Source organism: Nematolebias whitei, chromosome 12, assembly GCF_014905685.2.
Source record: "Nematolebias whitei isolate Nwh7 chromosome 12, NemWhi1, whole genome shotgun sequence".
Classification (NCBI taxonomy): Eukaryota; Metazoa; Chordata; class Actinopteri; order Cyprinodontiformes; family Rivulidae; genus Nematolebias; species Nematolebias whitei.
This window is the reverse complement of record NC_056509.1, coordinates 26758910-26768625: the sequence shown is the minus strand read 5'-3', so window position 1 is coordinate 26768625 and position 9716 is coordinate 26758910.

The window sequence follows — 9716 nt, the reverse complement described above, 5'->3', positions numbered from 1 at the left end:
AAGAAAGTTCATACTCATTGTCTGGTCCTGAGAATTGGGCCATACAAAACCCTATTAATGAGTCACTTTAAGTTGGCATAATAAGGCCTTTTGCATCCCCAGCTGGGCCGGGTTTCATTTGTGTGGGCAAGAAAGATTGGTTATTAAGGCCCTGCATTGATAACCAAGGGTTAAATAAAACTACAATTAAAAGCAAATAACATTTGGACTCATGACATCTGCTTTTGACCTCATCCAGGGATCAACTGTCTTCACAAAGCTGGACTTAATGAATGCCTGCCACTTCACCACTTGCTCTTTTCAAGGGTGAACACTTTTCCCCTCATCTCTCTCCTCCACTTTGCTTTTCTTCTGTCCTGTCTGTGAAACTGATTCAGAGCCTCTCTCTACATATCTTATGAACCATAATTTTTGTTATGGATCTTGTCAGCTGGTCTCTTATTGTAATTGATAAAATTTCATTGACGAAAAGACAAGCTTCAGGCGAGCCGACTTGCTCTGATGGCACACACGCAACTGGATATGTCATTGATTCCTGGGGTGATTGGAAGGTGATCTGTCTATCTCTGCTGTCCATTAAGGATGTTGAAGATGCATATATAATTGGATTTATGGTAACATCCAAAAAAAATCATTTTTTGGATTTTTCTACATGGATTATTGAGCATGCATCAGGATATTTATGGTAACAGTTTTCCTGCTTTTTGGAATCGGCTGGTTCCTAGTTTATCAAAAAACAAGGAAGTTGTTGGCAGAAAATTTGGCCCTGGTCAGGCTGCCTGCCTTATGTGATGGTTTGTGCCATACTTCAAGTACACAGACTCAATTGCTTTGCGAACTAAACCGCAAATTGGATGTGATTTGTGAGAACCACAGGCCACTTGCAGCCCCTAGGATTCGTTGGCAGGATGGATCAGATCTCGGGGAATACTCTCATGTACTAGGCATGGACCAGCGGTGTGTTCACTTAATTTGGACGTTTGAGATTCATGAGGACCAGAAAAAACTCAAGGTGGACATAAATCAGTAAAGTTCTGCCTATTCCCAAAACAAATGTTGTTTTATCTGAATTAGGCTCCTTGGCTAGCCTTGACAGGCCACCTTTTCTTAATTCACCTGGAGGCCCTTTAAATTTGATGCTCTGACCCCTCCACTCCCCTTCCACCGAGGAAGTCTGCAGACCTACAGTATAAGAGGGACCCAGCTGAATAAACATTGTGTCATAATTTCAGGACTCTTGGATTCTCTCTGGCACTATCCTAAGTCGACCTCGGCACCCCTTGAGAGTGTTTACGTATCTCACCAGAGGGAACTGATAGGTTATACCATTTTTATTAGAACTCCTACAGTGCATCTGGAGTGTCTTTGGACACACTCATCGCTCTTTTAGTCTCCTCTCCACTGCAGAAAGTCTGTGTCACTATGCGCCTATGTGTGGGGTGTTTTTTTTTTTCAATCTCAGACTATCTCTCCTCGACCAAGGAGTGAGAGTTTGATATGATTTTTTGACCTCCATATCCTATACATGTGTCAGTTTCATCACTTTTTGTCTGTCTAAACAGGTCTCACTTGTAAATGAGTCGTCAAGGCTCAATGTGATTTATCAGTGTAAATAAAGGTTGATAAATTTGGTCCACATCAGAGAGGGGGATGAGCAGAAAACAGCTTTTAATTCACCCACGGGACATTATCAATATCTAATAATGCCTTTTGGTCTATCTAATGCCCCTGCTGTTTTCCAAACACTTGTTAATGATGTTCTTAGAGATATGGTTAATCAGTTTGTTTGCGTTTATATGGACAACATCCTCATATTTTCTAAGGCCTTATTGACCCGCAAGAAACATGTAAGATCTGTCTTGTTGAGACTTTGGCAGAACAATCTGTTTGTTAAGGCAGAGACATGTGAATTCCACTAGATCACCACCTAATTTCTGGGCTTTAACATTTCACCTAACCAGGTTTCCATGGACATTGCAAAGGTCTTTGCAGTCCTAGACTGGCCTACCCCTAAGGACAGGAAGCAATTGTAGAGGTTTTTAAGTTTTGAAAACGTTTACAACAGATTTATAAAAAAATTATAGTTTGATTTCTGCCCTGTTGCACACTCTCACATCTGTCAAGATCAGGTTCATGTGGGACAACCAAGCAAAGGCCTCCTTTGCAAAAATCAAAAATATGTTTTCCTCTGCTCTTGTCCTTCGATCCCCAGATCCAAACTAACAATTCATTGTGGAGATAGACACTTCCAACATTGAGGTATGTGCTGTCCTCAGCCAACATTTTGATGATGGTAAAATTCACCCATGTGCCTTCTTCTTCAGGAGCCTGTTTGCCACTGAAGGAAATGTGATGTTGGGGAACGAGAACTGTTAGCTGTCAAGCTGGCTCTTGAGGAATGGAGGCACTGGCTGGAGGGGTCCAAGGAACCTTTTAAAGTCTGGACTGATCATAAGAATTTGGAGTACTTGAACATGGCTAAAAGACTGAACCCCAAGCAAGCAAGGTGGGCCCTGTTTTTCTGTCACTTTGATTTCATACTTTCTTACAGACCTGGGGCTAAGAACGCCAAACCAGACACCCTTTCTAGGGTTCAATACAGGGTAATCGAGGATCAGATCGGCAAGGAGTTGGAATCCATCCTGTCTGAGATGGTGTAGCTATCGGTCACTCAGTTGGAGGACAAAATCAGACAGTCCCATCTGGTCCAACAACCACCCTTTGATTGCCTTAAAGACTGTGTGTTTGTCCTAAACTCCCACATCAAAAAGGTATTAGAACTCTGTCACCAAACTTGACTTTTTTGTCACCTAGGCATAAATAAGACTCCGACAGTAATAAGGGCCCAGTTCTGTTGGAAGGACTTGGTTAAATATGTCAAGGAGTTTGTCTCCTCTTGCTGCCAGTGTGCCCAAGCCAAAACATCACAATGACTCCCTGCTAGCCTCTTATAACTACTTCACATCCCTTCATGGCCCTGGTCCCACATTGCTATGGATTTCATTACTGGACTTCCCATATATTCTGGTAATACTTTACCATTGTTGACTGTTTTTCAAAGATGGTTTACCTAGTTACCCTTAAGGAACTTCCATCCATCAAGGAAATGGGTGAGGTCTGTGAGGTGTTTTGCCTCAATGGCCTACCGGCAGACATTGTCTCAGACCAGGGTCCCCAGTTCATTTCCCATTTTTGGAGGGAGTTCTATAACCTCTTAGGCATCTCAGTCCGACTCTCAATGGTTCACCCACAGACTGATGGACAGAGTGGGAGGGCAAATCGGGAAGCTGAGACCAAACTATGGATCTTGTGTGAGGAGGACCCAATCAAGTGGTCACTCAACCTCCCCTGGATGGAACATGCAATCAACTCTCTACCCTCCTCTACTACTGGTCTGTCATCTTTCTACATGGTCTATGGATTCCAACCACTGGTGTTGATCATTCAGAGTAAGGCTGCTGAGGTTTATTTTGTTCATAGAGCTGCTCTCAGGTCAGAGTCAGAGTCAGAGAGTCAGAGTTTCTTTATTGTCATTCGCACCTCATGTGGTACATGTGGTGGAGCGAAATTATGTACACAGGGTCCCAGTTACATCCAACAATAAAATGTATAAGAAAAACAGTAATAACATCTAAGATATCTAAAAGAGTTAAATCTGGTCCTCTGGACATTCAAAAAAACAAAACAAAGCAAATCAACAACAAAAAAAAATTGTTGATTTTTTTGTTAATTTTTTTGTTGATTTTTTTTATTTATTTATTTATTTATTTTTGTTGTTGATTTGCTTTGTTTTTTTTGAATGTCCAGAGGACCAGATTTAACTTTTTTAGATTTTTCTACCTGGATTATTGAGCATGCATCAGGAAACATCTAAGATATGTACTAAAAAAACATCAACTAAATATACACTGGGCACTCATAACATAAAAACATTGAACATCAGCACAAACTTGAACATGAGTCTGTGTGAGCAGATGAGCACGCATGAACACATCAACATTGAAACAGATCAGCAGTAACATGATGTGATTCTTCACAACAATTATTCTAGTTAGAGATTCATGAGTCTAACAGCCTCAGGGTAGAAGCTGTTCCTCAGTCTAGTGGTTCTACACTTAGTGCTCCTCAACCTCCTTCCTGAGGGGAGTGGGGCAAAAAGTGTGTGTGCTGGGTGAGTGCGGTCCTTCATGATGCAGGTAGCCCTCTTCCTGCATCTAGAGGTGTAGATGTCTGTAATGGTGGGGAGGCTGACTCCGACAGACTTCTGTGCAGCCTTCACCACTCTCTGCAAAGCTTTTCTTTCTGCAGCTGTGTAGCCTCCATGCCGCACGTTGATGCTGGAGCACAGGATGCTCTCCACTGCGCACCTGTAGAAGGAGGTGAGGACTGAGCTTCCCAGACCAGCTCGCCTCAGCCGTCTGAAGAAGTAGAGTCTCTGATGAGCTTTCTTGATCAGGCTGGTGGTGTTGTTGCTCCAGCTGAGGTTGTCATTCATGTGTACACCCAAGTACTTGTAGCTGGAGACCACTTCCACCGCAGATCCTCTTATGTTCAGGGGGGTGTAGGTGTGTTTGTTCCTTCTGAAGTCCACAATCGTCTCCTTTGTCTTCTTCACATTGATGTGAAGGTTATTGTCTTTGCACCAGCTTTCCAGGTGTTCCTCCTCTTGCCTGTAGCTGGACTCATCATTGTTTGTGATGCATCCCACCACCGCTGTATCGTCTGCAAACTTTACAATGTGACAGCCTGGATGGGTAGCTGCACAATCCTACATGAGCAGAGTAAACAGGAGGGGGCTCAACACACATCCCTGAGGAGAGCCAGTGCTGAGGGTTATGGTGGAGGAGGAGAAGTTGTGGATCCTCACTAACTGTGGTCTATTTGTTAAGAAGTCTAGTACCCAGTTGCAAATGGAGGGGCTTAGTCCTAGTGTGGATAGTTTGTCCATCAGGGTTTGGGGGATCATGGTGTTGAAGGCAGATGTCAAGTCCACAAAGAGCATATGGACATAAGAGTTTTTCTGCTCCAGGTGGTTGAGTGCAGTGTGGACCACAGAGGAGATGGCATCCTCTGTTGATTGGTTCTCACAGTATGCGTACTGGTGAGGGTCCTCGTTGATGTTGATGGTTGTTTTGATGTGAGTCATGACCAGTTTTTCGAAGCATTTAGCAACTATCGGGGTGAGGGCCACTGGCCGATAGTCATTCAGACCAGTCACTGTAGAGGTTTTTGAGACTGGGATGATGGTGGCAGTCTTCAGGCAGGTGGGAACTGTCTCCAGGGTAAGTGATGTGTTAAAGATGTCTGCCAGCACCTCGCAGAGCTGATCAGCACATTCCTTCAACACTTTCCCGGGGATGTTGTCTTGGCCAGTTGCTTTGTATGGATTAATCCTCCTGAAGGTACTCCTTACGTCGGCTGAGGTCATGCTGAGATGCTCTTCATCCGGTGGTGAGGTGAGTCTGGTGCTGGGTGGTCTGTTCTGGTCTTCAAAGCGTGCATAGAACTTGTTGAGGGCATCAGGCAGAGATGGGTCTTTGGGGCATTGTTCGCTGCTTCCTTTATAAGCCTTTATGCACTTAATGCCCCTCCACATGCTCCGAGGGTCTTGTGAGATGAAATGACCCTCGATCCTCTGTGCATATGTGGCCTTGGCCCTCTTAATACCAGCATTTCCATCAGGTGCCAAGGCACCTGAAGGAAATGCCCCACATTAAGATGTTCTCTGTCTACACTGAGTGCCAACAAGCATCATATTTCTATCCACCCTAACAAGTGGGTCAAAAGGTCTAGTTATCTACCAAGGACCTTCCATTCTGTGTAGAAAGCCATAAGTTGGCACCCCATTTTGAGGGCCCCCTCTCCATTTCTAAGACAGTGAACCTGATGGCTGTTCACCTGCAACTCCCTCACTCACTAAGAATTTACCCCACTTTCATGTCACAAATCAAGCCTTTGGAATCATCATGCTTTGGGCCTTCTTCCAGCCCCCCTCCTCCCACCCAACTCATTGCTGGGGTCCCAGCTTTCACTGTCAGGAGACTCCTCCACTCCAGACCATGGGGTCGGGGTCTACACTATCTGGTGGACTGTGAAGGTTATGGCCATGAGGAACGATCATCAGTTCTGGCCCACAACATTCTTGACAATACCCTGATCTAGGACCTTCACAGAGCCTACCCAGACCAACCAGGAGGTTCATATGGAGCCGGACCTTACGGGTGGGGATATGTCATGATTTATGTTGTTTTCCATGTCAGGTTCTCTGCCTCTCTCATTCTGCCATGCCCACTCTGTGGTCACAGCTCAATCAGCACTCACGCCCTGCACCTATTCCCCACTCTTTTTAAGAGCTCTAGTCACCCAAGCTACCTGTCAGATTATCAAACCCATTTTGGTACTAGATGTTCAGTGCAGCGCTTTACCACTGATCTTATCTGAATCTCTTGCCTTGACCCATCGCCTATCATCTGGATTTACCTTTTTGTCTGCTCCCCATTTGTTCTTGCGCTGCCCTTCTGATCTTGATAATGACGATTCCTTCTAGTAAAAAACAAAAATTAATAAATAAATAAAAAATAAAACACTAATACAAAGGGAGTGAAACTGTTTTTTGTTACAGTCAATATATCATTCAGAATTTGCTAGGTCTATATCTGGTCTACGTGATTTTAAATAAACCATCCATTTCTTCCAGCATAGAATAAATCGGTCCGTTTCATCGTTTACTTCTGCAGTTATTTTTTCCATCCTGTATATGTACATTGTGATGTCTATCCATATGTTCAATGTTGGGCTCTCCAGTGAAAGCCAGTTTTTCGTGAGGGCTTTTTTGCACGCCACTAATACAATATTAAACAGATGTTTATCTACCTTTGACCAGCCTTGAAGCGTGAGTCCAAAAAACAAAACTTTACTTTCTAAAGGCAGTTGACGTCCAATAATATCTTGTATTGCTTTATGTATCTCCTTCCAGTAAGTTCTAATTACTTGACAGTCCCAAAAAATATGATAATGATTTACAATATTATTTCCACAGTTTATCCAGCAAGCTAGATAATTACCTTTATAGTGGGATTGTTGGTAGGGTGTAATAAAATATCTTATCAAACTTTTCCAAACTTTCTCCATCTCACTGAGCTGCTACATTTCCACTGATAATCTCAGATTGTTTTCCACTCTTCCTCCGTTACATGTATTTCTCCCTCCATTTCCCATTTTGTTTTGATATTAGGGTTGTTGTTGTTTTTAATAATGATAATTTTATGGTAAATATCAAGCCTGAACCATCAGACTGCGATACGAGGGTGAGAAATGTGGTCTTCTGAAAGCCCCAAATCCAGAAATGGATTGTTTAGACCAATGATTATTCAGATTTATTGGCTGCTTTACCTGTAAATCAAGAGGTTCTAGTGCTTTATTTACAGAAAAACAGGGATGGTGTCTGGCTTCATGGTGCCATAAACAGTTTTAGGATTTGATTTTGCATGCCAAGGTCATCCGCTTCACAGAAAGATTGCATCACGTCGACCTTTATGTGATGTGGTCTTCCGCTGTACATCACAAAGTGCCATTTACTGTCACAGTGCAAAAACGGCGGCGTGTACTTGTGCATTTGAGGACGTGTGTGAGTCTCGGAGGTGGACTCCCTTTACTGCTTTAAAACCCCATGCATTTTCACATTTTACAACATTTGCATTAGCCAGAGAAAACATGAATACAACTTTGACAAGTTACAAACATCTTAGATTTATTTGGTTCCTCAGCCTTCTTAGATCTGCAGAGCAGAAGCTAAGTGAAGCTACATGAAATCTTTAACAATAACTTGTGTCAGAGTTTGCCTGCCTCTTTCAGCCCACAAAAATTATTTCCAGTGGGTCCTACAAGGCAACAACAAAGACTCAGAATTTCAATGCCAATCTGTTATGCCATTTGATTGGGACGTTAACAAAATCTTTTGTGTATGTGTGTGTGAGTGCTGCTTTCATCTCTATCAAAGGGGGCACTTAAAAACTCTACTGTCTATGACCCAGGTCAGGTTTGAAACAGACTGCAAAATCAAACAGATCTAGTAAACAGCTGTATTTTTTAAGATTTTTGTTGGTTATAGAACAATCTATTGCGTTCAAAAAATATGCTGCATATAAAGTTTCTCAGCTACTTTATGTTGTTTTAATTTTGGTTGTTTCCAAAATACATAACCTGTTGTAAAACTCTATCATTTCCACTAAACCTGAACCCAAAAGAGTAATAGCAGGAATGAAAATATGATTTGAATACTGATATTCAACTTGCAATTAAGACTTTTTTATTTTTTTATTTTGCAAATCTACTGAAGGAATGAATCAATACAATTGGTTTAACTGGTTTGATAAATATGTCTCCCTTTCCTGCTGGGCGTTTTCAGAAGTTGCACAATTCAAATTTAAACTCCATAGCCTAAAACAACAGTTTTAGGCTGACACTGTACTTTCTGACAAGAAGCACAGGGCTTAATTTGAGCTGGATTCTGTTGCAACTCTCTTATTTTGACAGAGTGCTTCTGGTAACTATTTGCTAGAATCCGGCTTGGATCCGGTAACTCTCAGGCTTACTAATAATAAAGTTATGAACAAATATGACTGCCTTGAATGAAAAAAAACATATCCTGGATATCCAACATTTTTCAGTCAGGTCATCTAGAGAGTTTCTTTTTTTTGGTGCTGAAATGTTTCGCCTTCGATCCGGAAAGTTTCATCAGTCAAGGAAACACACAACACAAAACTGATTCTTCCCCTAACAGCTTACTCCAAAACTTATTCTTCCCTCAACAGTGTACTCCAAAGTGGAGTGTGTTATGTGTTTCCTTGACTGATGAAGCCTTCTGGATCGAAGGCGAAATGTTTCAGCACAAAAAAAAGAAACTGTCCAGATGACCTGACTGAAAAATGTTGGATCGTATACCTGGATTATTGAGCATGAACTTTGTTGTTATCCTGGATATGTAACTGAAAATAATTACATAAACACTCATTTTAAGCACAACAGCATATGATCTGCCTCTTCAAGTGAAGCATTTCCGCGTCTACCTTTAAAGAAATCTTCACCCCTGAAAGAGTGAAGTGCTGAGCCGGCAGTATATGGGCAGGAGCCCACAGGCAGCAGCAGGGCAGGCGCCTAGAGGTTTCACATGTGGAGTTGGACAACAACATGCATGACAGAGTCGGGCTCTGTTCCGAGCCCATTTTACTTGACGGTTCTGTCGGCTGTGTGTGTTTGTGTGTGTGTGTGTGTGTGTGTGTGGGGTGGGGGCATTGACAGAAGTGCCGTGTTTATAAATGTAGGAAAACGTAGATGTTTAACAACCCATAGAAATACACCAAAATGCATGAAATCACATCTACTTTATTAAAATATGTTAAGGGGGAGGACCCCCAGATTCCTCCCAAGCGGGCCCACCCACTATCAGCGTTCTGGAATTGATCAGTTTACAAATTAAGCCCTGGTTAAGTAACACTATAAACATATTGCTACATATTTTAAAATCTAGACATTGAGGTACTGAAACACCATCTGAATGAACTTAAGACATATATAAAAACTTTATTGTATTTAAAACAATGCCCTTTTGTCATGTTGCTCCTTGTTGAATTTGAATGGAAAGAATGTGTCTATTTACACACTAGCAGACAAGCAGAATATTAAGCCAACTTTACCATATATGCATACACACACAC